Raw genomic sequence first — 25,460 nt, forward strand, 5'->3', positions numbered from 1 at the left:
CAATTATCAATACACCATCAATAAAGGAGTAGTTCCGCAGGTGGGGACCACAAGACCACATCTCAGTACCAATGCTTTCTGGCTGATGTTTTGGTCACTTTTGAATGTTGGTTGTGCTTTCACACTCGTGGCAGCATGAGATGGACTCTACAACCCACACAAGTGGCTCAGGTAGTGCAGCTCATTCAGGATGGCACATCAATGCGAGCTGTGGCAAGAAAGTTTACTGTGTCTGGCAGCATAGTGTCCAGAGGCTGGAGGCGCTACCAGGACACAGGCCAGTACAGCAGGAAAAGTGGAGGGGCCATAGGAGGGCAACAACCCAGCAGCAGGAATGCTACGTCAGCCTTTGTGCAAGGAGGAACAGGAGGAGCACAGCCAGAGCCCTGCAAAATGATCTCCAGCAGGCCACAAATGTGCATGTGTCTGCATAAATGGTTAAAAACCAACTCCATGAGGATGGTCTGAGTGCCCGACGTCCACAGATGGGGTTGTGCTCACAGTCCAACATCGTGCCGGATGCTTGGCATTTTCCATAGAACACCAGGATTGGCAAATTCGCCATTGGTGCCCTGTGCTCTTTACAGATGAAAGCAGGTTCACACTGAGCACATGTGACAGACATGACAGAGTCTGGAGATGCCATGGAGAGTGATCTACTGCCTGCAACATCCTTCACCGTGACCAGTTTGGCAGTGGGTCAGTAATGGTGTGGGGTGGCATTTCTTTGGAGGGCCACACAGCCCTCCATATGCTTGCCAGAGGTAGCCTGACTGCTGTTGGGTACCGAGATGAGATTCTCAGACCCCTTATGAGACCATATGCTGGTGCGGTTGGCCCTGGGTTCCTCCTATTGCAGGACAATGCCAGACCTCATGTGGCTGGAGTGTGTCAACAGTACCTACAAGATGAAGGCATTGAAGCCATGGACTGGCCCGCCCATTCCCCAGACCTGAATCCGATTGAACACATCTGGGATATCATGTCTCGCACCATTCACCAATGTCACGTTGCACTACAGACTGTCCAGGAGTTGGCGGATGCTTTAGTCCAGGTCTGTGAGGAGATCCCTCAGGAGACCATCCGCCGCCTCAGGAGCATGCCCAGGCATTGTAGGGAGGTCATACAGGCACGGGGAGGCCACACACACTACTGAGCATCATTTCCTTGTCTTCAGGCATTTCCACTGGAGTTGAATCAGCCTGTAACTTCATTTCCCACTTTGATTTTGAGCATCATTCCAACTCCAGACCTCCGTGGGATATTAATTTTGATTTACGTTGATAATTTTTAGGTTTAATTGCTCTCAGCTAGTGTTGAGCGATACCGTCCGATACTTGAAAGTATCGGTATCGGAAAGTATCGGCCGATACCGGCAAAGTATCGGATCTAATCCGATACCGATACCCGATACCAATACAAGTCAATGGGACTCAAGTATCGGACGGTATCCCTGATGGTTCCCAGGGTCTGAAGGAGAGGAAACTCTCCTTCAGGCCCTGGGATCCATATTAATGTGTAAAAGAAAGAATTAAAATGAAAAATATTGCTATACTCACCCTCCGACGCAGCCTGGACCTCACCGAGGGAACCGGCAGCGTTCTTTGCTTAAAATTCGCGCGTTTACTTCCTTCCGTGAAGTCCCGGCTTGTGATTGGTCGCGTGCCACCCATGTGGCTGCGACGCGACCAATCACAGCAAGCCGTGACGTAATTTCTGGTCCTTCAGGATTTTAAAATTACGTTCTGGCTTGTGATTGGTCGCGTCGCGGTCACATGGGCGACGCAACCAATCACAAGCCATGACGTCACGGGAGGCAGGAAACGCGCGCATTTTAAAATGCGTGCGTGTCCTGCCTCCCGTGACGTCCCGGCTTGTGATTGGTCGCGTCGCCCATGTGGCCGCGACGCGACCAATCACAAGCCAGAACGTAATTTTAAAATCCTGAAGGACCTGAAATTACGTCACGGCTTGCTGTGATTGGTCGCGTCGCGGCCACATGGGCGGCACGCGACCAATCACAAGCCGGGACTTCATGGAAGGAAGTAAACGCGCGAATTTTAAGCAAAGAACGCTGCCGGTTCCCTCGGTGAGGTCCAGGCTGCGTCGGAGAGGTGAGTATAGCAATATTTTTTATTTTAATTCTTTCTTTTACACATTATTACATTAATGTTGTTTCGATACCGATACCCGATACCACAAAAGTATCGGATCTCGGTATTGGAATTCCGATACCCGCAAGTATCGGCCGATACCCGATACTTGCGGTATCGGAATGCTCAACACTACTCTCAGCACATCCCACTATGTAATGAATAAAGATTAACAACGGAATATTTCATTCAGTGATATCTAGGATGTGGGATTTTAGTGTTCCCTTTATTTTTTTGAGCAGTGTATTTACATATGCAGCAGGGGAAATAATAGTCTTGCCTGGCAGAGGGATCAAATACATATTTCTCACTGCAAAATGCAAATAAATTTATATAATGTATGCAATGTATTTTCTGGGTTTTATTTTTTATATTCTATCTCTCAATTTTGTTGTGCGCTAGGGTGTGACAATGACTATCAGGGCACAGTGGGTTCACCGCTTTGTGTATCACCAGGACTAACCACCTCGCTCCCAAATGTTTGATCTGTTGCACCTGATCCAGAAGTGGCTGCAGCCAGAGTCCTCTTCACCTGAGCAGATGTTAGAGCGCGTAGTGATGGACCAATTTGTGCACTCCCTGCCGAGGCTGATGCAGACTTTTGTTGCCCAGAGTGATCACTGGAATACTGATGAAGGGGTCAGACTGATTGAGAGGTAACCGGAGGTTGAAGGTTTCTGGGGAAGGCATCCCAATCCATACTGGGGGTCCCAACAGGGGGCGGAGGCCCAAAAGGGGTTGCGGTGTCTAAGGTCAAAAGGGCGGGTGGAGATGGTGCCCAAGGTCTCAACGTGTGATGTTGTTTGCTGGAGGTGCCATGGCCCAGACAATAAAGCTGCTCGCTGTCCCCTGACCCCTGAGCATATGGACTGCAGCATTGGATGCCGTTGTTCATATTATGCGTATCCGACCTGCAGTGGGAACTGTCCACCCAGTGAGGTGGCCTCATGCATGTCCCATGAAGGTGAATGGGCTGGAGGTAACAGCACTGCTAGACTCCAAGAGTCTGGTGAAACTTGTGAAGGCCACTCTTCCTCTCCAACTGATCCTGGGGAAAAACGTCAGCATTCGGTGCATTCATGGTGATGCTAAAGACTACCCTATGGCCAGAATGGACATTAGAACAGCCCACGGGACTGAGTCCTACAAGGTCAGCATCATTGCACCCTATTATTATAGGCCAGGACTTTTGTTTAGTTTGAGATCTATGGGGAAAGGATTCTGAGCTCGCTGGTGTAGATAGGGAACCAGTTAACCAAAATGAGGTACCATCACAAGACTTTTGAAGTCCCCTCATGCCATTGCCCATTATTGAAGTGCCATTTGAGAGAATTGCTATGGACTTGCTCAGTCCCCTGATTAACTCTGCTCATGGGCATCAATACATATTGGTCATCCTGGACTATGCCACACGTTATCCTGAAGCAATATGTTATGACCCCAGTGGACAGGGTCTCAGAGGAACGTGTAAGTCTGCAAGATACAAAAATCCAGCTCATAGGGCTGTGGTAACTGGGTTGACCAAATAGCTACTCCTAACGCCAACACTAGAAGTAGCCGGGGATCATGCCTACGGTGATCGCTAGATGACTCGCGCCAGCCGGAGAATCCAACTACCCCTAGGAGAAGAAAACAAAGACCTCTCTTGCCTCCAGAGAAAGGGACCCCAAAGCAAGATACAAGCCCCCCTCAAATAATAACGGTGAGGTAAGAGGAAATGACAAACACAGAAATGAACCAGGTTCAGCAAAGAGAGGCCAGCTTACTAATAGCAGAATATAGCAAGATAACTTATCTGGTCAACAAAAACCCTATAAAAATCCACGCTGGAGATTCAAGAACCCCCGAACCGTCTAATGGTCCGGGGGGAGAACACCAGCCCCCTAGAGCTTCCAGCAAAGGTCAGGATACAGATAGGAACAAGCTGGACAAAAATACCAAACAAAAGCAAAAAGCAAGGAAGCAGACTTAGCTTGAAAAACAGGAACCAGGATCAGAGGACAAGAGCACAACAGATTAGCTCTGATTTCAACGATGCCAGGCATTGAACTGAAGGTCCAGGGAGCTTATATAGCAACGCCCCTGAACTAACGGCCCAGGTGAGGATATAGGAAAAGACAGACGCTCCAGAGTCAAATCACTAATGACCACTAGAGGGAGCAAAAAGCAAAATCACAACAGTACCCCCCCCCCTTAGTGAGGGGTCACCGAACCCTCACCACGACCACCAGGGCGATCAGGATGAGCGGCGTGAAAGGCACGAACTAAATCGGCCGCATGAACATCAGAGGCGACCACCCAGGAATTATCTTCCTGACCATAGCCCTTCCACTTGACCAGGTACTGAAGCCTCCGCCTGGAGAGACGAGAATCCAAGATCTTCTCCACCACGTACTCCAACTCGCCCTCAACCAACACCGGAGCAGGAGGCTCAGCAGAAGGAACCACAGGCACAACGTACCGCCGCAACAAGGACCTATGAAACACGTTGTGGATAGAAAATGACACAGGAAGATCCAGGCGAAAGGATACAGGATTAAGAATTTCCAATATCTTGTAAGGACCAATAAAATGAGGTTTAAATTTGGGAGAGGAAACCTTCATAGGAACAAAGCGGGAAGAAAGCCACACCAAATCCCCAACACGTAGTCGGGGACCCACACCGCGGCGGCGGTTGGCAAAGCGCTGAGCCCTCTCCTGTGACAACTTCAAGTTGTCCACCACAAGATTCCAGATCCGCTGCAACCTATCCACCACAGAATCCACCCCAGGGCAGTCAGAAGGTTCCACATGACCCGAAGAAAAACGAGGGTGGAAACCAGAGTTGCAGAAAAACGGCGAAACCAAGGTGGCGGAACTAGCCCGATTATTAAGGGCAAACTCAGCTAACGGCAATAAGGTCACCCAATCGTCCTGATCAGCAGAGACAAAACACCTCAAATAAGCCTCCAAAGTCTGATTAGTTCGCTCCGTCTGTCCATTAGTCTGAGGATGGAAAGCAGACGAAAACGACAAGTCAATGCCCATCCTACTACAAAAGGATCGCCAGAATCTGGAAACGAACTGGGATCCTCTGTCTGACACAATATTCTCAGGGATGCCGTGCAAACGAACCACGTTCTGGAAAAACACAGGAACCAGATCGGAAGAGGAAGGCAGCTTAGGCAAAGGAACCAAATGGACCATCTTGGAGAAGCGATCACATATCACCCAGATAACAGACATGCCTTGAGACACCGGAAGATCAGAAATGAAATCCATGGAGATATGTGTCCAAGGTCTCTTAGGGACAGGCAAGGGCAAGAGCAACCCGCTGGCACGAGAACAGCAAGGCTTAGCTCGAGCACAAGTCCCACAGGACTGTACAAATGACCGCACATCCCTAGACAAGGAAGGCCACCAAAAGGATCTGGCCACCAGATCTCTGGTGCCAAAAATTCCTGGGTGACCTGCCAACACCGAGGAATGAACCTCGGAAATGACTCTGCTGGTCCACTTATCAGGCACAAACAGTCTGTCAGGTGGACAAGAATCAGGCTTATCAGCCTGAAATCTCTGCAACACACGTCGCAGATCTGGAGAAATAGCTGACAAGATAATACCATCCTTAAGAATACCAACAGGTTCAGCGACTCCAGGAGCATCAGGCACAAAGCTCCTGGAAAGAGCATCGGCCTTCACATTCTTTGAACCTGGTAAATACGAGACAACAAAGTCAAAACGGGAGAAAAACAATGACCAGCGGGCCTGTCTAGGATTCAGGCGTTTAGCAGACTCGAGATACATCAGATTTTTGTGATCAGTCAAGACCACCACACGATGCTTAGCACCCTCGAGCCAATGACGCCACTCCTCAAATGCCCATTTCATGGCCAACAACTCCCGATTGCCCACATCATAATTTCGCTCCGCAGGCGAAAACTTCCTAGAGAAAAAGGCGCAAGGTCTCATAACAGAGCAACCAGGGCCTCTCTGCGACAAAACGGCCCCTGCTCCAATCTCTGAAGCATCCACCTCAACTTGAAAGGGAAGCGAGACATCAGGCTGGCACAAAACAGGCGCCGAAGTAAACCGACATTTCAACTCCTGGAAAGCCTCCACGGCAGCAGGAGCCCAATTAACCACATCGGAGCCCTTCTTGGTCATATCCGTCAAAGGTTTCACAATGCTAGAAAAGTTAGCGATAAAACGACGGTAGAAGTTAGCGAAACCCAAGAACTTCTGAAGACTCTTAACTGACGAGGGCTGAGTCCAATCAAGAATAGCTCGGACCTTGACTGGGTCCATCTCCACAGCAGAAGGGGAAAAAATGAACCCCAAAAAGGGAACCTTCTGTACACCAAAAAGACACTTTGAGCCCTTGACAAACAAAGAATTTTCACGCAAAATTTTAAAGACCATCCTGACCTGCTCCACATGCGAGTCCCAATTATCAGAAAAAACCAGAATATCATCCAGATAAACGATCAGAAATTTATCCAGATAGTTCCGGAAAATGTCATGCATAGAGGACTGAAAAACTGAAGGGGCATTAGAGAGCCCAAAAGGCATCACCAAGTACTCAAAATAACCTTCGGGCGTATTGAATGCGGTTTTCCATTCATCCCCTTGCTTAATGCGCACAAGGTTGTACGCACCACGAAGGTCTATCTTGGTAAACCACTTGGTACCTTTAATCCGGGCAAACAAGTCAGACAACAGCGGCAAAGGATACTGAAATTTGACAGTGATCTTATTCAAAAGCCGATAGTCAATACAAGGCCTCAAAGATCCGTCCTTTTTAGCCACAAAAAAGAATCCCGCACCAAGAGGGGAAGAAGACGGACGGATGTGTCCTTTCTCCAGAGACTCCTTGATATATGAACGCATAGCGGTATGTTCAGGTATCGACAGATTAAACAGTCTTCCCTTAGGAAATTTACTGCCTGGAATCAAATCTATTGCACAGTCACATTCCCTATGAGGAGGCAATGCACTGGACCTGGACTCGCTAAAGACATCCTGATAATCAGACAAGTACTCCGGAACTTCCGAAGGCGTAGAAGAAGCAATAGACACAGGCAGGGAATCCTCATGAATACCACGACAGCCCCAACTAGACACTGACATAGCCTTCCAGTCAAGGACTGGATTATGGGTCTGTAACCATGGCAGCCCCAAAATAACCAAATCATGCATTTTATGTAGAACGAGAAAACGTATCACCTCGCGGTGTTCAGGAGTCATGCACATGGTAACCTGTGTCCAATACTGCGGCTTATTTTCTGCCAATGGCGTAGCATCAATACCCCTAAGAGGGATAGGATTTTCTAATGGTTCAAGAATAAAACCACAGCGCTTAGCAAATGAGAGATCCATAAGACTCAGGGCAGCACCTGAATCTACAAACGCCATGACAGGATAAGATGACAGTGAGCAAATCAAAGTTACAGACAGAATAAACTTAGGATGCAAATTACCAACGGTGACAGGACTAACAACCTTAGATATACGTTTAGAGCATGCTGAGATAACATGTGTAGAATCACCACAGTAGTAGCACAAGCCATTCCGGCGTCTATGAATTTTCCTCTCATTTCTAGTCAGGATTCTCTCACATTGCATCAAATCAGGTGTCTGTTCAGACAACACCATAAGGGAATTTGCGGTTTTTCTATCACATTGCATCACATCAGGTGTCTGTTCAGACAACAACATGAGGGAATTTGCGGTTTTGCGCTCCCGCAACCGCCGGTCAATTTGAATAGCCAGGGACATGGTATCATTCAGACCTGTGGGAATGGGAAAAACCACCATAACATTTTTAATGGCCTCAGAAAGGCCATTTCTAAAATTAGCGGCCAGTGCACACTCGTTCCAATGTGTCAGCACGGACCATTTCCGAAATTTTTGGCAATACACCTCAGTTTCGTCCTGGCCCTGAGACATAGCCAGCAAGGCTTTCTCTGCCTGAATCTCAAGATTGGGTTCCTCATAAAGTAAACCGAGCGCCAGAAAAAACGCATCAATATCAGCCAATGCCGGATCTCCTGGCGCCAACGAAATGCCCAATCCTGAGGGTCACCCCGTAAGAATGAAATAACAATTTTTACTTGTTGAGCAGAGTCTCCAGATGAACAAGGTTTCAGGGACAAAAATAATTTACAATTATTCCTGAAATTCCTAAACTGAAATCGGTCTCCTGAAAACAGTTCAGGAATCGGAATCTTGGGTTCAGACCTAGGATTTCTGGTAACATAATCTTGTATACCCTGCACACGAGCGGCAAGCTGGTCCACACTTGTAATCAAGGTCTGGACATTCATGTCTGCAGCAAGCTTAAGCCACTCTGAGGTAAAGGGGAAAAGAAAAAAAAAAAAAAAAATGAGAGAGGGAAAAAAAAAACTCAAAATTTTCTTTCTTATAATCCCACTTCTGCAATGCATTAAACATTTAATACTGGCCTGGCATACTGTTATGACCCCAGTGGACAGGGTCTCAGAGGAACGTGTAAGTCTGCAAGATACAAAAATCCAGCTCATAGGGCTGTGGTAACTGGGTTGACCAAATAGCTACTCCTAACGCCAACACTAGAAGTAGCCGGGGATCATGCCTACGGTGATCGCTAGATGACTCGCGCCAGCCGGAGAATCTAACTACCCCTAGGAGAAGAAAACAAAGACCTCTCTTGCCTCCAGAGAAAGGGACCCCAAAGCAAGATACAAGCCCCCCACAAATAATAACGGTGAGGTAAGAGGAAATGACAAACACAGAAATGAACCAGGTTCAGCAAAGAGAGGCCAGCTTACTAATAGCAGAATATAGCAAGATAACTTATCTGGTCAACAAAAACCCTATAAAAATCCACGCTGGAGATTCAAGAACCCCCGAACCGTCTAACGGTCCGGGGGGAGAACACCAGCCCCCTAGAGCTTCCAGCAAAGGTCAGGATACAGATAGGAACAAGCTGGACAAAAATACCAAACAAAACAAAAGCAAAAAGCAAGGAAGCAGACTTAGCTTGAAAAACAGGAACCAGGATCAGAGGACAAGAGCACAACAGATTAGCTCTGATTTCAACGATGCCAGGCATTGAACTGAAGGTCCAGGGAGCTTATATAGCAACGCCCCTGAACTAACGGCCCAGGTGAGGATATAGGAAAAGACAGACGCTCCAGAGTCAAATCACTAATGACCACTAGAGGGAGCAAAAAGCAAAATCACAACAGCAATAACTCTGAGAAACTCCTCTGCAAAGAGTATAGCCCGTGTACAGTACTGAACATGTATTTAGCTAATAAATAAATAAAAGAAAAAAAATGGAGTGAGGTCCCCCTTAATTTTACTAACCAGTTGAGGGAAAGCAGACACTTGGGGGGTGGTGTTATTATTCTGGGAAGGGGCCAATATTTAAACCAAAAACAAGAGTAATACCCCTAAAATATAATTTTTAATACTAAGGTAAAATTACCCATATATTAGGGTCAGGAGAATAACACAATCTTAATCTTAACAATACTAAAAAAGATAGAGGTAAATTTGGTGAAGGGCTGATCTTTCCCTTACTCACCCTACCTTACCACAGAGGTTGGCACCCTAAGTTTGACATGGCACCCCCACTCAACGACGGCTCTCCCTTATGACCCTAAAGTGAGAAACTAACAAAGAAACACCATCCATCACCAACACTAATAATACTTGAAGTGCTAATGTGCTTTAAAGTGCTCAGCCAAAAAACTGCATCAGTATTTTTTTTTTTTTCAGACCAGGTATACCAGTCTTATTCAGGATTAGTTTCTGCTTTGTATCCAATCAATACTCTTATATCTGGTAATCTATTCTAGTAAGGTGCATTCGTGAGCAATGTCATAAATGAAGAGAAGTTGGTTGTGTATGTCTCAGAATTTGGCAACTCTTACAGGGTTGATGCCATATTGTTATGGGTTCACACCCCACCAATAGCACATATGATAATGGGTACAAGTAATAAGAAATTGCCCATACCAGATAACAGCAATAGTAACACCTGCAACCTCAAAATAGCATTGCTACATTTAAATAATGAAAATACACCTCTTAGACATATATCGAAACTGATGCAGATAATAATAAATCAATCCATAAATTGACAGTGGTCAAAAAGATAATGATAGAGGATGTACTCATCCAGTTAGCTGCTCAACCCAGCTCGAACTTAGGGTGCCAACCTCCTTGGTAAGGTAGGGTGAATAAAGGAAAGATCACCCCCTCACCAAATTAACCTCTATCCTTTTTAGTATTGTTAAGATTAAGATTGTGTTATTCTCCTGTCCCTAATATATGGAAAATTTTACATTAAGATTATTAAAAGTTATATTTTAGGGGTATTACTTTTGTTTTTGGTTTAAATATCTGATTAGTGATGAGCAAATATACTTGTTACTTGAGAGTTCCCAAACACGCGCGGGTGTCCTCCAAGTATTTTTTAGTGCTCGAAGATTTAGTTTTCATCGCCTCAGCTGAATGATTTACAGCTGTTAGCCAGGCTAAGTACATGTGGGGGTTGCCTGGTTGCTAGGGAATCCCCACATGTAATCAAGCTGGCTAATAGCAGTAAATCATTCAGCTGCGGCGAAGAAAACTAAATCTCCGAGCACTAAAAAATACTCGGAGGACACCCGAGCATGTTAGGAAATCTCGAGTAACGAGTATATTCGCTCATCACTATATCTGATATGTACTCCAGTGTTCAATATTTTTTGGTTTAATCTACTTATAAAAAGGGGCCAATATACATGAAGCTTCCCATTCATTAATGTTAAAATTAAAAAAAATCAAAGTTATACTTACCAGTCAGCTGATAATCCATAATGCTGATGTCCCACGATGATGCCCATCTCTGTTATATCTGCTTGCATTGCTGACCGGTGACATCAGTATTGTTACCGCTCAACCAGGCAACCAGATGATGCTGAGCTTAGCATGAGAATGCTGATGTGTGACACCAGCGATTAACCTTAATGACATCACCACTGGTCTTATGCAGGCTCGTTCTCCCTCTCGGAGCAGTATGAGATGGTTTATGGGCTGGGTGGTAACATTTGTCACCACTCAGCAATGCAACCAGATAAAGCAGAATTGGGGATCATCATGGGACATCAGAATTATATATTATCGGCGGACAGGTGAGTATAAATTAGATTTTTTTATTTTTACATTAATAAATTGGTAAAAGTGGGTTATTGTAGGGGAATGTTTTGTTCAATGAAATTACTTTTTTCTGTGTGTCTTTCTTACTTTTGATTATGGAGTTAGTAATGGAGTGGCTTATTCATATTTATATTGATACACCTGGGTGGGCAATTTATAAAGTTGCATTACAAAATGGCCAACTTCAAAATGGCCACCATGGTTGCGACCCATCTTGAAAAATTTTCCCCCTCCCATATACTAATGTGCCGCAAAAAGGAAGTTGATATCACCAATAGTGTTGAGCGATACTTTCCGATATCGGAAAGTATCGGTATCGGAAAGTATCGGCCGATACCGTCAAAATATCGGATCTAATCCGATACCGATACCCGATCCCAATGCAAGTCAATGGGACGAAAATATCGGAATTAAAAAAAACCCTTTATAAACTTGTAGGTTCATTCTACATGAAGGAAAACAACTAAGAATAATGTAGGATGTATTGGGGGACGTGGCGGAGACATTAAAGGCACAGAGGTTTAGCCCAATGTAATAGAATAGCAGGATTTTGTTTTTTTTTATGACGTTCGGCGGTAGAAAGATTTTGACTATGTTAATTTTTTTTTTATTTTGTCAGATATTGATGTTTCACTACTTCCACGCCCTTCACCTTCTTTTTTACTTCTCCCACACTTTCTTCTTCATTATCCTCATCATCAGCTTCTTTGACATCAACTATCTTCACCTTATTCATCTTCTTCTTCATCTTCTACCTATTATTTTTTTTGGTTACATTGTTCATATTTTTATTTTACTATTATCTTCATCATTTTCTACTTCTTCATCATATTCTTATTTGTGACAGGCATTCCCGTAGTTGTTATCTATAAAAGTTTGAAGATTACACCTTCCGTTCTGCCTGTCACAAAAGAGTTACATTTGTCCGCGTTCAGTTTGGCCTGCAGCATCAGGCTTTATCCAGGGGCACCACGAGGAGGAACGGACTCACCCCCATACACTGCTTAGTCTTCTTCTGCTTATAATTTAGATAATATTTTTTGCTCTGATATTTAGTGTTATGCTTAATGTTCTTCTGCTCTTTGTTCTGCAGCCTCTTGTTCTTCTGCTTCTCGGTCTTCCAGGTCGTCGTCGTCTCCAGGGTCGTCGTCTCCTGGGTCGTCGTCATCGGGGTGGTCTTCAGGGTCATCGTCTCCAGGGTCGTCGTCATCACGGTGGTTGTCGTCTCTGGTGTCGTCGTCATCTTAGGGGTGGTCTTCCGGGTCATCGTGTTTAGTCTCTTGAACTTGGAAATGTAGCAGAAGGTACAAGAAGGCTGAGAAAATGCCGAGAACCAGCTGATGGAACTGGAAATCGGATGGCTACCCGAAGGTCCAAGGGCCAATGGAACTACCGAGGACCAGCTGACGTTACTGGAACCCGGTTACTAAGCAGGAGGTACCCGTGCCTGAAAGCACTACCAAGGACCACCTGACGTTGGTGGAACTCGGATACCCAGAGGGAGGCACCTAAGCCAAAGGCTCTGCCCGGAACCAGCTGACGGTACTGGAACCAGGATGGGGAGCAGAAGGTACAAGAGCAAAAGACACTGCCGAGAACCAGCTGACGGTGCTGGAACCCGGATGGGTAGCCGAAGGTCCAAGAGCCAATGGAACTACCGAGGACCAGCTGACGTTACTGGAACCCGGTTACTAAGCAGGAGGTACCCGTGCCTGAAAGCACTACCAAGGACCACCTGACGTTGGTGGAACTTGGATACCCAGAGGGAGGCACCTAAGCCAAAGGCTCTGCCCAGAACCAGCTGACGGTACTGGAACCAGGATGGGGAGCAGAAGGTACAAGAGCAAGTGTCTGCGTGGCTTTTGCAGGACACGATGCCGGCTGCACAGCAGGGGAACAGCTGGCGGTGCTGGACCCCACTGACACATTGGCTGGTGTTTTTCTCTGTGCAGCTAGCAGTACCGGGCCCCAACTGGCGGTGTTAGAGCCCGGGGTCAGCAGGAGGAGGAGCAGGAGGAGGAGCAAGAGGGAGGGGAGTGTAGGCCGAAGCCTGCACTGGCGGCAGCTTTGGGTCTGTTGTGCCTGCGTGGCGGTCGCAGGACACGTTGCCGGCTACACAGCAGGGGAACAGCTGGCGGTGCTGGACCCCACTGACACATTGGCGAGGTGTTTGGCTCTGTGCAGCCAGCACTTCCGGACAGCAACTAGCGTTGTTGGAGCCCGGGCTCTGCCGGTGGAGCAGAGTGTAGGCCGAAGCCTAATTGAACCGATTTCAAAGGTAACCTTTAACCCCCCCTCAGGGGTTACAAACTAGAAGAGCCACAGCTTAGGCAGCAGTAGTGCCGCACAAGTCAAAGGTTGCTCTTTTAATTTTTCTCCTTGCACACGCCGAATGAAACACGTATAACATTTAGCCCTTTATACAGTCAAACTGTGTTGGAGGCGCGAGTTCCCTTCGTAATGAGACGCAGCACAGATGTCAAGAATCCCACCTTGGTGCTGGGTGCAGCCTCCTGAGCGTGTTTATTTGCTGTACAGGAGTCTGCGCTGTCGTGTTATCCCCCGGCCTAGCGCTGTTAGCGCTGCCCATCTTCTGACCTCATGTAATGTCGGCCGGTGCGGTTCGCGATGACCATGAATCCCAGCCCCGCAGTGTCTTAACATTGTTAAAACACTGCGGGGCTGGGATTCATGGCCTGGCGCAGCACATATGTTCGCCTCTGACACTCGGGTCCTTACACCCGCTTCAGACTGTGCGGCGTCAGCTGATCCCTTATCGCATGCCGCGGCCATGAAGCCGCACAGTCTGATGAAGGCGGAAGGAGATGAGGGACAGGCGAAGAGATGCACCGCTCCTGCCCATCAATCACACCCTCGCAGTCCCAAGAAATAAGACACCGAGGGGCGTTGTGTGGGTCAGGGCGGCCGCAGAGGCGCAGGCAGCCAAACAATGATGCCAGAAGACGGGCAGCGCTACCAAGGGGGTTGCAGCGTGTCATTACAAAGGAAAGTCACACCACCGGGACGGTTAAATGGTCACACAGAGGACACATTTTAGACGTGTTTTCAGTTCCACATGTGCGAGGAGAATACGTTTATGAGCCACCTTGCACACATGCAGCATTACCGCTATACGAGGTGGCTGTAAAACGTACAAACGCCTGGGGGAGGGGGGACAGGTTCCCTTCAATTTCAGTTCTTGTGTCTGCGTGGCTTTTGCAGGACACGCTGCCGGCTACACAGCAGGGGAACAGCTGGCGGTGCTGGACCCCACTGACACATTGGCTGGTGTTTTTCTCTGTGCAGCTAGCAGTACCGGGCCCCAACTGGCGGTGTTAGAGCCCGGGGTCAGCAGGAGGAGGAGCAGGAGGAGGAGCAAGGGGGAGGGGAGTGTAGGCCGAAGCCTGCAGTGGCGGCAGCTTTGGGTCTGTTGTGCCTGCGTGGCGGTCGCAGGACATGTTGCCGGCTACACAGCAGGGGAACAGCTGGCGGTGCTGGACCCCACTGACACATTGGCGAGGTGTTTGGCTCTGTGCAGCCAGCACTTCCGGACAGCAACTAGCGTTGTTGGAGCCCGGGCTCTGCCGGTGGAGCAGAGTGTAGGCCGAAGCCTAATTGAACCGATTTCAAAGGTAACCTTTAACCCCCCCTCAGGGGTTACAAACTAGAAGAGCCACAGCTTAGGCAGCAGTAGTGCCGCACAAGTCAAAGGTTGCTCTTTTAATTTTTCTCCTTGCACACGCCGAATGAAACACGTATAACATTTAGCCCTTTATACAGTCAAACTGTGTTGGAGGCGCGAGTTCCCTTCGTAATGAGACGCAGCACAGATGTCAAGAATCCCACCTTGGTGCTGGGTGCAGCCTCCTGAGCGTTGTTATTTGCTGTACAGGAGTCTGCGCTGTCGTGTTATCCCCCGGCCTAGCGCTGTTAGCGCTGCCCATCTTCTGACCTCATGTAATGTCGGCCGGTGCGGTTCGCGATGACCATGAATCCCAGCCCCGCAGTGTCTTAACATTGTTAAAACACTGCGGGGCTGGGATTCATGGCCTGGCGCAGCACATATGTTCGCCTCTGACACTCGGGTCCTTACACCCGCTTCAGACTGTGCGGCGTCAGCTGATCCCTTATCACATGCCGCGGCCATGAAGCCGCACAGTCTGAAGAAGGCGGAAGGAGATGAGGGACAGGCGAAGATATGCACCGCTCCTGCCCATCAATCACACCCTCGCAGTCCCAAGAAATAAGACACCGAGGGGCGTTGTGTGGGTCAGGGCGGCCGCAGAGGCGCAGGCAGCCAAAGAATGATGCCAGAAGATGGGCAGCGCTACCAAGGGGGTTGCAGCGTGTCATTACAAAGGAAAGTCACACCACCGGGACGGTTAAATGGTCACACAGAGGACACATTTTAGACGTGTTTTCAGTTCCACATGTGCGAGGAGAATACGTTTATGAGCCACCTTGCACACATGCAGCATTACCGCTATACGAGGTGGCTGTAAAACGTACAAACGCCTGGGGGAGGGGGGACAGGTTCCCTTCAATTTCAGTTCTTGTGTCTGCGTGGCTTTTGCAGGACACGTTGCCGGCTACACAGCAGGGGAACAGCTGGCGGTGCTGGACCCCACTGACACATTGGCTGGTGTTTTTCTCTGTGCAGCTAGCAGTACCGGGCCCCAACTGGCGGTGTTAGAGCCCGGGGTCAGCAGGAGGAGGAGCAGGAGGAGGAGCAAGGGGGAGGGGAGTGTAGGCCGAAGCCTGCAGTGGCGGCAGCTTTGGGTCTGTTGTGCCTGCGTGGCGGTCGCAGGACACGTTGCCGGCTACACAGCAGGGGAACAGCTGGCGGTGCTGGACCCCACTGACACATTGGCGAGGTGTTTGGCTCTGTGCAGCCAGCACTTCCGGACAGCAACTAGCGTTGTTGGAGCCCGGGCTCTGCCGGTGGAGCAGAGTGTAGGCCGAAGCCTAATTGAACCGATTTCAAAGGTAACCTTTAACCCCCCCTCAGGGGTTACAAACTAGAAGAGCCACAGCTTAGGCAGCAGTAGTGCCGCACAAGTCAAAGGTTGCTCTTTTAATTTTTCTCCTTGCACACGCCGAATGAAACACGTATAACATTTAGCCCTTTATACAGTCAAACTGTGTTGGAGGCGCGAGTTCCCTTCGTAATGAGACGCAGCACAGATGTCAAGAATCCCACCTTGGTGCTGGGTGCAGCCTCCTGAGCGTTGTTATTTGCTGTACAGGAGTCTGCGCTGTCGTGTTATCCCCCGGCCTAGCGCTGTTAGCGCTGCCCATCTTCTGACCTCATGTAATGTCGGCCGGTGCGGTTCGCGATGACCATGAATCCCAGCCCCGCAGTGTCTTAACATTGTTAAAACACTGCGGGGCTGGGATTCATGGCCTGGCGCAGCACATATGTTCGCCTCTGACACTCGGGTCCTTACACCCGCTTCAGACTGTGCGGCGTCAGCTGATCCCTTATCACATGCCGCGGCCATGAAGCCGCACAGTCTGAAGAAGGCGGAAGGAGATGAGGGACAGGCGAAGATATGCACCGCTCCTGCCCATCAATCACACCCTCGCAGTCCCAAGAAATAAGACACCGAGGGGCGTTGTGTGGGTCAGGGCGGCCGCAGAGGCGCAGGCAGCCAAAGAATGATGCCAGAAGATGGGCAGCGCTACCAAGGGGGTTGCAGCGTGTCATTACAAAGGAAAGTCACACCACCGGGACGGTTAAATGGTCACACAGAGGACACATTTTAGACGTGTTTTCAGTTCCACATGTGCGAGGAGAATACGTTTATGAGCCACCTTGCACACATGCAGCATTACCGCTATACGAGGTGGCTGTAAAACGTACAAACGCCTGGGGGAGGGGGGACAGGTTCCCTTCAATTTCAGTTCTTGTGTCTGCGTGGCTTTTGCAGGACACGTTGCCGGCTACACAGCAGGGGAACAGCTGGCGGTGCTGGACCCCACTGACACATTGGCTGGTGTTTTTCTCTGTGCAGCTAGCAGTACCGGGCCCCAACTGGCGGTGTTAGAGCCCGGGGTCAGCAGGAGGAGGAGCAGGAGGAGGAGCAAGGGGGAGGGGAGTGTAGGCCGAAGCCTGCAGTGGCGGCAGCTTTGGGTCTGTTGTGCCTGCGTGGCGGTCGCAGGACATGTTGCCGGCTACACAGCAGGGGAACAGCTGGTGGTGCTGGACCCCACTGACACATTGGCGAGGTGTTTGGCTCTGTGCAGCCAGCACTTCCGGACAGCAACTAGCGTTGTTGGAGCCCGGGCTCTGCCGGTGGAGCAGAGTGTAGGCCGAAGCCTAATTGAACCGATTTCAAAGGTAACCTTTAACCCCCCCTCAGGGGTTACAAACTAGAAGAGCCACAGCTTAGGCAGCAGTAGTGCCGCACAAGTCAAAGGTTGCTCTTTTAATTTTTCTCCTTGCACACGCCGAATGAAACACGTATAACATTTAGCCCTTTATACAGTCAAACTGTGTTGGAGGCGCGAGTTCCCTTCGTAATGAGACGCAGCACAGATGTCAAGAATCCCACCTTGGTGCTGGGTGCAGCCTCCTGAGCGTTGTTATTTGCTGTACAGGAGTCTGCGCTGTCGTGTTATCCCCCGGCCTAGCGCTGTTAGCGCTGCCCATCTTCTGACCTCATGTAATGTCGGCCAGTGCGGTTCGCGATGACCATGAATCCCAGCCCCGCAGTGTCTTAACATTGTTAAAACACTGCGGGGCTGGGATTCATGGCCTGGCGCAGCACATATGTTCGCCTCTGACACTCGGGTCCTTACACCCGCTTCAGACTGTGCGGCGTCAGCTGATCCCTTATCACATGCCGCGGCCATGAAGCCGCACAGTCTGAAGAAGGCGGAAGGAGATGAGGGACAGGCGAAGATATGCACCGCTCCTGCCCATCAATCACACCCTCGCAGTCCCAAGAAATAAGACACCGAGGGGCGTTGTGTGGGTCAGGGCGGCCGCAGAGGCGCAGGCAGCCAAAGAATGATGCCAGAAGATGGGCAGCGCTACCAAGGGGGTTGCAGCGTGTCATTACAAAGGAAAGTCACACCACCGGGACGGTTAAATGGTCACACAGAGGACACATTTTAGACGTGTTTTCAGTTCCACATGTGCGAGGAGAATACTTTTATGAGCCACCTTGCACACATGCAGCATTACCGCTATACGAGGTGGCTGTAAAACGTACAAACGCCTGGGGGAGGGGGGACAGGTTCCCTTCAATTTCAGTTCTTGTGTCTGCGTGGCTTTTGCAGGACACGTTGCCGGCTACACAGCAGGGGAACAGCTGGCGGTGCTGGACCCCACTGACACATTGGCTGGTGTTTTTCTCTGTGCAGCTAGCAGTACCGGGCCCCAACTGGCGGTGTTAGAGCCCGGGGTCAGCAGGAGGAGGAGCAGGAGGAGGAGCAAGGGGGAGGGGAGTGTAGGCCGAAGCCTGCAGTGGCGGCAGCTTTGGGTCTGTTGTGCCTGCGTGGCGGTCGCAGGACACGTTGCCGGCTACACAGCAGGGGAACAGCTGGTGGTGCTGGACCCCACTGACACATTGGCGAGGTGTTTGGCTCTGTGCAGCCAGCACTTCCGGACAGCAACTAGCGTTGTTGGAGCCCGGGCTCTGCCGGTGGAGCAGAGTGTAGGCCGAAGCCTAATTGAACCGATTTCAAAGGTAACCTTTAACCCCCCCTCAGGGGTTACAAACTAGAAGAGCCACAGCTTAGGCAGCAGTAGTGCCGCACAAGTCAAAGGTTGCTCTTTTAATTTTTCTCCTTGCACACGCCAAATGAAACACGTATAACATTTAGCCCTTTATACAGTCAAACTGTGTTGGAGGCGCGAGTTCCCTTTGTAATGAGACGCAGCACAGATGTCAAGAATCCCACCTTGGTGCTGGGTGCAGCCTCCTGAGCGTTGTTATTTGCTGTACAGGAGTCTGCGCTGTCGTGTTATCCCCCGGCCTAGCGCTGTTAGCGCTGCCCATCTTCTGACCTCATGTAATGTCGGCCGGTGCGGTTCGCGATGACCATGAATCCCAGCCCCGCAGTGTCTTAACATTGTTAAAACACTGCGGGGCTGGGATTCATGGCCTGGCGCAGCACATATGTTCGCCTCTCGCACTCGGGTCCTTACACCCGCTTCAGACTGTGCGGCATCAGCTGATCCCTTATCGCATGCCACGGCCATGAAGCCGCACAGTCTGAAGAAGGCGGAAGGAGATGAGTGACAACAGGCGAAGATATGCACCGCTCATGCCCATCAATCACACCCTCGCAGTCCCAATAAATAAGACACCGAGGGGCGTTGTGTGGGTCAGGGCGGCCGCAGAGGCGCAGGCAGCCAAAGAATGATGCCAGAAGACGGGCAGCGCTACCAAGGGGGTTGCAGCGTGTCATTACAAAGGAAAGTCACACCACCGGGACGGTTAAATGGTCACACAGAGGACACATTTTAAACGTGTTTTCAGTTCCACATGTGTGAGGAGAATACGTTTATGAGCCACCTTGCACACATGCAGCATTACCGCTGTACGAGGTGGCTGTAAAACGTACAAACGCCTGGGGGAGGGGGGACAGGTTCCCTTCAATTTCAGTTCTTGTGTCTGCGTGGCTTTTGCGGGACACTTTGCCGGCTACACAGCAGGGGAACAGCTGGTGGTGCTGGACCCCACTGACACATTGGCTGGTGTTTTTCTCTGTGCAGCTAGCAGTACCGGGCCCCAACTGGCGGTGTTAGAGCCCAGGGTCAGCAGGAGGAGGAGCAGGAGGAGGAGCAAGGGGGAGGGGAGTGTAGGCCGAAGCCTGCACTGGCGGCAGCTTTGGGTCTGTTGTGCCTGCGTGGCGGTCGCAGGACACGTTGCCGGCTACACAGCAGGGGAACAGCTGGCGGTGCTGGACCCCACTGACACATTGGCTGGTGTTTTTCTCTGTGCAGCTAGCAGTACCGGGCCCCAACTGGCGGTGTTGGAGCCAGGGCTCTGCAGGGGGAGCAGAGTGTAGGCCGAAGCCTAATTGAACCAATTTTAAAGTAAACCTTTAACCCCCACTCAGGTGTTACAAAGTAGAAGAGCCACAGCTTATGCAGCAGTAATGCTGCACAAGTCAAAGGTTGCTCTTTTAATTTTGCTCCTTGCACACGCTGAAAGGAACACGTATAACATTTAGGCCCTTACACAGTCAAACTGATTTTGAGGCGTGAGTTCCCTTCGTAAAGAGACGCAGTACAGCTGGCAAAAATGCCACCTTGGTGCTTGGTGCGGCCTCCTGAGCATCGTTATTTGTTGCACAGGAGTCTGCGCTGTCGTGTTATCCCTTGGCCTTGCGCTGTTAGCGCTGCCCATCCTCTGACATCATGTAATGTCGGCCGGTGCGGTTTGCGATGACCATGAATCCCAGCCCCGCAGTGTCTTAACATTGTTAAAACACTGCGGGGCTGGGATTCATGGCCTGGTGCAGTACATATGTTCGCCTCTCGCTTGGTTTCTTACACCCGCTTCAGACTATGCGGCATCAGCTGATCCCTTATCGCATGCCACGGCCATGAAGCCGCACAGTCCGAAGAAGGCGGAAGGAGATGAGGGACAGGCGAAGAAATGCACCGTTCATGCCCATCAATCACACCCTCGCAGTCCAAATAAATAAGACACCGAGGGGTGTTGTGTGGGGCAAGGCGGCCGCAGAGGCGCAGGCAGCCAAACAATGATGCCAGAAGACGGGCAGCGCTACCAAGGAGCTTGTTGCGTGTCAATACAAAGGAAAATCACACCTGAGGGACGTTTTAATGGTCGCAGAGGACTCATTTTAGACGTGTTCAGTTCCCCATGGGCAAGGAGACTAAGTTTCTGAGCCACCTTGCACACATGCAGCATTACTGTCATACAAGGTGGCTGTAAAACGTAGAAACACCTGGGGGAGGGGGGACAGGTTTCCTTCAATTTCAGTTCTTGTGTCTGCGTGGCTTTTGCAGGACACGATGCCGGCTACACAGCAGGGGAACAGCTGGCGGTGCTGAACCCCACTGACACATTGGCTGGTGTTTTTCTCTGTGCAGCTAGCAGTACCGGGCCCTAACTGGCGGTGTTGGAGCCCAGGGTCAGCAGGAGGAGGAGAGGGAGCAGAGTGTAGGCCGAAGCCTGCACTGGAGCAAGTTGAAAGGGAAACTTTAACCCCCCCCAGGCGTTTGTAGCTGAAAGAGCCATCGTGTACAGCACTAATGCTGGAAAAGGTAAACTTAGCTCTTTTAATTATGGTCCTTGCACATGCTGAACCTAACACTTATGAAAAGTGTCCCCTCCTACCGTGATACCGTCCGGTAGGTGGAACTTTCCTTTGTGATGTGACGCAGCACAGCCGTCATTCTTACCCCCTTGGCGCCGTGCGCCGCCTCCTCAGCGTTGTTTGAATCAGTCCCGGAGCCTGCGCTGTTAGGTTAGCCCTTGGCCATGCACACATTTTGCGCTGCCCGTCTTCTGACATCATTTGGTGTCAGGCTGGCTGCGCCTGTGCAGCCGCGCTGGCCGAGATCCCGCCTCGTACTGTCTTCTGATTTCATCCCACTGGGGGCCTGAGATCCGTGGCCATGCGCAGTGCATATCCTCGCCTCTCACTCCCCTCCCTACGGCTTCTTCAGACTGTGCGGTGTCACGGCCGTGGCATGCTATTAGGGACCAGCTGACACCGAACAGTCTGAAGAAGCCATAGGGAGATGAGTGAGAGGTGGAGGTTCAGATATGCACTGCGCATGTCCATGGATCTCAGGCCCCCAGTGGGATTAAATCAGAAGACAGTACGAGGCGGGCTCTCGGCCAGCGCGGCCGCACAGGCGCAGCCAGCCTGACACCAAATGATGTCAGAAGACGGGCAGCGCAAAATGTGTGCATGGCCAAGGGCTAACCTAACAGCGCAGGCTCCGGGACTGATTCAAACAACGCTGAGGAGGTGGCGCACGGCTCCAAGGGGGTAAGAATGACGGCTGTGCTGCGTCACATCACAAAGGAAAGTTCCACCAACCGTACGGTATCACGGTAGGAGGGGCCACTTTTCATAAGTGTTTGGATCAGCATGTGCAAGGAGCACCACGAAAAGAGGCACTTTTGTCCCTTTGCATCATTACTGCTGCACAAGGTGGCTCCTTCAGTAACAAACGCCTGGGGGGGGGGGCAGGTTCCCTTAAATTTAACTTGTTGTGCCTGCGTGGCAGTCGCAGTACACGTTGCCGGCTGCACAGCAGGGGAACAGCTGGCGGTGCTGAACCCCACTAACACATTGGCGAGGTGTTTGGCTCTGTGCGGACAGCACTTCTGGACGGCAACTAGCGGTGTTGGAGCCCAGGGACAGGTGGAGGAGGAGGAGGTAGGAGGAGGTAGGAGGGATTGCCACACACACAGCAGGGGAACAGCTGACGTTACTGAACCCCAATAACAGAGGAGGGACTGTTGACTGTGCGTACAGCACTACCAGGCAACAACTAGCGGTGTTGGAGCCCAGGGACAGGTGGAGGAGGAGGAGGAGGTGGAGGAGGTAGGAGGGATTGCCACACACACAGCAGGGGAACAGCTGACGTTACTGAACCCCAATAACAGAGGAGGGACTGTTGACTGTGCGTACAGCACTACCAGGCAACAACTAGCGGTGTTGGAGCCCAGGGACAGGTGGAGGAGGAGGAGGTAGGAGGAGGTAGGAGGGATTGCCACACACACAGCAGGGGAACAGCTGACGTTACTGAACCCCAATAACAGAGGAGGGACTGTTGACTGTGCGTACAGCACTTCTGGACGGCAACTGGCGGTGTTGGAGCCCAGGGACAGGTGGAGGAGGAGGAGGTAGGAGGAGGTAGGAGGGATTGCCACACACACAGCAGGGGAACAGCTGACGTTACTGAACCCCAATAACAGAGGAGGGACTGTTGACTGTGCGTACAGCACTTCTGGACGGCAACTGGCGGTGTTGGAGCCCAGGGACAGGTAGAGGAGGAGGAGGTAGGAGGAGGTAGGAGGGATTGCCACACACACAGCAGGGGAACAGCTGACGTTACTGAACCCCAATAACAGAGGAGGGACTGTTGACTGTGCGTACAGCACTTCTGGACGGCAACTGGCGGTGTTGGAGCCCAGGGACAGGTGGAGGAGGAGGAGGTAGGAGGAGGTAGGAGGGATTGCCACACACACAGCAGGGGAACAGCTGACGTTACTGAACCCCAATAACAGAGGAGGGACTGTTGACTGTGCGTACAGCACTTCTGGACGGCAACTGGCGGTGTTGGAGCCCAGGGACAGGTGGAGGAGGAGGAGGTAGGAGGAGGTAGGAGGGATTGCCACACACACAGCAGGGGAACAGCTGACGTTACTGAACCCCAATAACAGAGGAGGGACTGTTGACTGTGCGTACAGCACTTCTGGACGGCAACTGGCGGTGTTGGAGCCCAGGGACAGGTGGAGGAGGAGGAGGTAGGAGGAGGTAGGAGGGATTGCCACACACACAGCAGGGGAACAGCTGACGTTACTGAACCCCAATAACAGAGGAGAGACTGTTGACTGTGCGTACAGCACTTCTGCACGGCAACTGGCGGTGTTGGAGCCCAGGGACAGGTGGAGGAGGAGGAGGTAGGAGGAGGTAGGAGGGATTGCCACACACACAGCAGGGGAACAGCTGACGTTACTGAACCCCAATAACAGAGGAGGGACTGTTGACTGTGCGTACAGCACTTCTGGATGGCAACTGGCGGTGTTGGAGCCCAGGGACAGGTGGAGGAGGAGGAGGTAGGAGGAGGTAGGAGGGATTGCCACACACACAGCAGGGGAACAGCTGACGTTACTGAACCCCAATAACAGAGGAGGGACTGTTGACTGTGCGTACAGCACTTCTGCACGGCAACTGGCGGTGTTGGAGCCCAGGGACAGGTGGAGGAGGAGGAGGTAGGAGGAGGTAGGAGGGATTGCCACACACACAGCAGGGGAACAGCTGACGTTACTGAACCCCAATAACAGAGGAGGGACTGTTGACTGTGCGTACAGCACTACCAGGCAACAACTAGTGGTGTTGGAGCCCAGGGACAGGTGGAGGAGGAGGAGGTAGGAGGAGGTAGGAGGGATTGCCACACACACAGCAGGGGAACAGCTGACGTTACTGAACCCCAATAACAGAGGAGGGACTGTTGACTGTGCGTACAGCACTTCTGGATGGCAACTGGCGGTGTTGGAGCCCAGGGACAGGTGGAGGAGGAGGAGGTAGGAGGAGGTAGGAGGGATTGCCACACACACAGCAGGGGAACAGCTGACGTTACTGAACCCCAATAACAGAGGAGGGACTGTTGACTGTGCGTACAGAACTACCAGGCAACAACTAGCGGTGTTGGAGCCCAGGGACAGGTGGAGGAGGAGGAGGTAGGAGGAGGTAGGAGGGATTGCCACACACACAGCAGGGGAACAGCTGACGTTACTGAACCCCAATAACAGAGGAGGGACTGTTGACTGTGCGTACAGCACTTCTGGACGGCAACTGGCGGTGTTGGAGCCCAGGGACAGGTGGAGGAGGAGGAGGTAGGAGGGATTGCCACACACACAGCAGGGGAACAGCTGACGTTACTGAACCCCAATAACAGAGGAGGGACTGTTGGGACTGTGCGGACAGCACTTCTGGACGGCAACTGGCGGTGTTGGAGCCCAGGGACAGGTGGAGGAGGAGGAGGTAGGAGGAGGTAGGAGGGATTGCCACACACACAGCAGGGGAACAGCTGACGTTACTGAACCCCAATAACAGAGGAGGGACTGTTGGGACTGTGCGGACAGCACTTCTGGATGGCAACTGGCGGTGTTGGAGCCCAGGGACAGGTGGAGGAGGAGGTAGGAGGAGGTAGGAGGGATTGCCACACACACAGCAGGGGAACAGCTGACGTTACTGAACCCCAATAACAGAGGAGGGACTGTTGGGACTGTGCGTACAGCACTTCTGGACGGCAACTGGCGGTGTTGGAGCCCAGAGACAGGTGGAAAAGCAGAGGAACACAATGTAGGTCGAAGCCTGAGAAAGTCGAAAGGGAACCTTTAACCCCCCCCCCAAGGCGTTTGTAGCTGAAAGAGCCAGCTTGTGCAGCACAAAAGATGCAAAAGGAAAAGGTGG

The sequence above is a fragment of the Ranitomeya variabilis genome, chromosome 2, assembly GCF_051348905.1.
Source record: "Ranitomeya variabilis isolate aRanVar5 chromosome 2, aRanVar5.hap1, whole genome shotgun sequence".
Classification (NCBI taxonomy): domain Eukaryota; kingdom Metazoa; phylum Chordata; class Amphibia; order Anura; family Dendrobatidae; genus Ranitomeya; species Ranitomeya variabilis.